The following is a 5,000-nucleotide window of genomic DNA, read 5'->3' on the forward strand; positions in this document are numbered from 1 at the left end:
GACGAATTCAACGTGACAATGAGGATCTTCAGAAAATCATCAAACAAATCTTAGATACGAACAATCTATTTGAAACACGGGAAGGTTCAGAGGTATTGTACAATATTTCCACAGGAAAAGGTACCAATGATGAAATCCATGAATACCTTCTCTGTGTACCAACCAAAGGAAAAGTCAGACACAAGGAATGCATCCAGGCTTGCATGAGCAATCTAAATAAAATTTGTTTGAAAATCTAATAAAGAAGGAAAAGCTGAAAACCTTTGTAGATGGCTGAGCAAGCAATCGTCGGATAAATAACACTTTAAGTTCCACCAAGAAGAGACAATGACATGCAGCATATTCTCCAGTACCCATTGATTCCAATACCTCTGTCCTTGACCAGCCCTGAAGAAGTGATGTCAAAGACCGATAGGAGTGAGCTCTTTAATATATCGAGAGTAAATTGAAAGGTTTTGAACAGCAGCCAAAGCACTTCAGTGCTTATATCATAGATGGACATTTTCTCTTACATACCTTGCCACTAAATTTGTCCCCACATACAGAGGACTAGCCAGAAGTATTCTTACCCAGAGTTTAACAATGTCAGCCAAACGCATACACATAGACTTTGATGACTATCCACAGACTTCAATTAAGGACACTGAAAGAGACAGGTGGGGACCTGACAACAGAACCTTCATCATCACAGGGTCAGAGCAGAGACGAGTGCCAAGAAATATAAACGATGCCCTAAAGTCCAAGTCCTTCAAGAAGCAGTTACCTCAGTTTCTTACCAATGAATGGCAAAACTCTTCATATGCTAAAATTTTTGGCGATTGTGAAGTCTTCCTAGATGTCTAAGGGGAATGTTATAAGTTCCAGGTGACAGAGGGTATGATACAGCGAAACGCAGTAGATGAATTAGCCCTTATCAGTTGATCATGAGAATTGACACAGTGGTCACAGCATCCGACACAGATATTGCAGTGAAATTATTGTACCACTGCAATAGCTTTCAGCCAACATTGCGGATGGATATAAGAACAGTTTCAAAGAGCAATCGTCATTAAGTCAGCCTGACTGCAATATGGAAGGAACTAATACCATATCTTTGTGCAGCATTGCCAGCTTTCCATGCCTTCACAGGATCAGAGTATGCACCACCTTTTGTCAGGAAAGGGATTTCAGGCCTCTCCAAACTCTAGGAAAGCAACCTGACTATCAGAAGACTTTCAGAGTAATGGCAATGAGCTCTACAATTTCTAGTACGACGAATGAAGCTCTTCAGAGGTTCACAGCCACAATGTATGGAGCTGAGGATAAAGCAAACACTTGGCTGAATGAATTGAGGTATGAGAAGTTTATGAAGACATGGACCAAATCGAAATGGAAAATACCTACTAGCCAATTTAAAGGGCATAGATGCAAGTGGACTACTACCTTGCGAAGATGAGATCAGTCCTTAAATTGAGCGTGCCTCTATTGTTGCTAACAACAAAGAGCAGATCAAACTCATATAGAGCAGTATCCCTTGAAGAAAATGGCTGGCAGTTGGTTGATGGCTATTACAAACCGGTTAGATTCGAAAGGGAGCATTTCCATGAATGCCTTATCCCAGAAGCAGATGATTTCGAAGCATTGGACAATGATGAGGACGACTTGGACATTGCATCTTCAGATGAAGATGAGTGTTGTGATGAGGATGAGTAAAATCTTGTTACAGAAAGGCAGGCTGAGATGATAATTAACTATACCAGTAAATACTAGTTGAACTCATGATTATAAGTATATTCACATATCTTTTCCTAACAGAGAGAGAGAGAGAGAGAGAGAGAGAGAGAGAGAGAGAGAGAGAGAGAGAGAGAGAGAGAGAGAGAGAGAGATTCATCAGCAGTTTTAATGTTTCATCTTATAAACTTTAGCAATAGATTTATAGCAAATGTGAAACATGTATGTATGCACTAATTAATATAAGTGTGTCTATCAAAAGGCAGTTTTGGTTTCAAAGAGCATAATCACTTGCAAATAGACATGTTAGTGCCCGGTCATCACCTGTAGCAGCATATTATTAGATAGCAATGTTTTACCATATCTACGATTACTACTATCTTACAAAAGGTGTGAAACATTACATTTAAAGAAAAAAATAATTCACGAGTTAAATTAGTTAGATATTAAATTATGATATCCAGTTAAATAGCATAAATGAAGATCGAATTGTAAACAGTATTGGCACGTATGGTATTTCCCACTTCACCAGTGCACCTTTTCTTGTATTCACGCTTCACCAGTGTACCTTTTCTTGTATTCACACTTCACCAATGCACTTTTTCTTGTTTTCACTCTTCACCAGTGCACCTTTTCTTGTATTCGCTCTACACCAGTGCACATTTTCTTGTATTTGCTCTTCACCTGTGAACCTTTTCTTGAATTCACTCTTCACCAGTGTACTTTTTCTTGTATTCACTCTTCACCAGTGCACCTTTTCTTGCATTCACTCTTCACCAGTGCACCTTTTCTTGTATTCGCTCTTCACCAGTGCACATTTTCTTGCATTCGCTCTTCACCTGTGAACCTTTTCTTGAATTCACTCTTCCCCAGTGTACTTTTTCTTGTATTCACTCTTCACCAGTGCACCTTTTCTTGCATTCACTCTTCACCAGTGCACCTTTTCTTGTATTCGCTCTTCACCAGTGCACATTTTCTTGTATTCGCTCTTCACCTGTGAACCTTTTGAATTCACTCTTCACCAGTGTACTTTTTCTTGTATTCACTCTTCACCAGTGCACCTTTTCTTGCATTCACTCTTCACCAGTTCACCTTTTCTTGTATTCACTGTTCACCAGTGCACTTTGTTTGTATAAATAAATACTTAAGTATATAAATTTGCAGTTCCTTTTTTCTTCTATATCATATAAAACAAAGATTCTCACAGTTTTTTTCATGGTACATAGAGAGGTCATGGCACTAGAAAATATACGTTAATCCTCCATGTGCTAATATTGCACTCTCTTTAGGCCGTTCTTAAATGGGTTTTGCACCAACTTCAACTCCTAAGAACTGTTGATCCTTTATCAGGAAAGTCTAAAGAATATTTCTATAAAATTTCATTAATGTACGTAAGACAAGTTTTAATTGTGCAAAAAAATAGCGCCCTCTTTAGGTCGTTCTTAAATGGGTTTTGCACCAAATTTGACACTTAAGAATTACTGATTCTTCATCGGGAAGCTCTAAGCCTAAGGTATATTTCCACAAACTTTCATTGATGTACTCAAATTGTGATTTAAATGTGACAGTAGCGCCCCCTTTGAGCCCTTCTTAAATGCGTTTTGCACCAATTGCGCCATTTAAGAATGGCACATCTGTAATCACAGTGCCAAAACGAAACTTTTATCACAGGTTTGGTTGATGTACTCCAAAATGCAATTTAAACCGAATTTGGGGGGCAGTTCAAGCTGCGCCCCCTACTCAACGCACCAACGGCATAACTTAAGAATGGCCATTCGGGGATCCCCATCATACTAGCTGATGATTTTAGCTATCAAACCTTTTGTACTCGAAATGTAATACAAATCTCTGTGAGCTCCCGCACTATCAAGTGTATATTCCGTATTTTCATTTTCCTTGTGGTTCTTCTGCATATATATATATATATATATATATATATATATATATATATATATATATATATATATATATATATATATATATATATATATATATATATATATATGTGTGTGTGTGTGTATGCATATATATGTACTTTATGTATATACACACACACACACACATATATATATATATATATATATATATATATATATATATATATATATATATATATATATATATATATATATATATATATATATATATATATATATATATATATATATATATATATATATATATATATATATATATATATATATATATATATATATATATATATATATATATACATATATATATATATATATATATATATATATATATATATATATATATATATATATATATATATATATATATATATATATATATATATTTCTATATATATATATATACACGAAAAATGATAAAAAATTAAAACTAAATTATGAATTAGTAGTGATGGCCAAACTTTTATTGGAAAATGTCGAAAAATGATAAAATAATTAACTTGCAATAGAAAATAAGCACAGGTTAATTATAAATGATAAAATTCATAAACTTGTATTAGAAAGTAATGAAAAATAATACCAATGATAAAAGTTATATCAATAAAAATAAAGGTAAAATAAAATCAGAATAAAATCATATGAAATCTTATTTATGAATGAATGAAACCATTAAAAAAAAGTCTGAACTACATCCTTACTGTATCTCAGTGGTTCTCCAAATATTGTGATATTTTTTGCCTGGCGGTCTCTTTATATGTTTTAGATTGATCGGTGGACCTTTTCTAAATAAATGGTAATCAAAATTACAAAATATAATGTACGGTTTTAGAAACAACACATTTATTTTTAACATTTATAGCCTTTATTCAGAAAATGGAGACATTAAGGTACTTAACTTTTTTTTTTTTTTTTTTTTTTTTTTTTTTTTTTTTTTACTAGATTACACATAAAAATAGACGTCTTAATCTAGTGAAACAAAAAAAATTATTTTTATTTGACAACCAATCAATCAATTAAAAAAGGCTACCTATTTGGAACAGAAAAACTCTTTTCCCCTCACAACAATATATTCAGAAAAGGATAAGCTTAGTTATCAAATGCACGTTCAATGGGATGGATACATTTGCCTTGCCTAAACCAATTTTTATTGATTTGGCTTTGCTTTGGCTAGTGAAACTATTGTGTCCTTTGTTGCTTCTAATCTGTTTAGAAATTTTGTTTTGATGATAAGTAGTGTGGAAAACGATGACTCACACTCATGGAAATGGAATCTAAAATTTCAAGAGCTTTCTTTGCTATACCTTTTAGTCCAAAAATCAATACAGCACATTTCACGAAAAATATGTTCTTGACCTG

The sequence above is a fragment of the Palaemon carinicauda genome, chromosome 19, assembly GCF_036898095.1.
Source record: "Palaemon carinicauda isolate YSFRI2023 chromosome 19, ASM3689809v2, whole genome shotgun sequence".
NCBI lineage: Eukaryota > Metazoa > Arthropoda > Malacostraca > Decapoda > Palaemonidae > Palaemon > Palaemon carinicauda.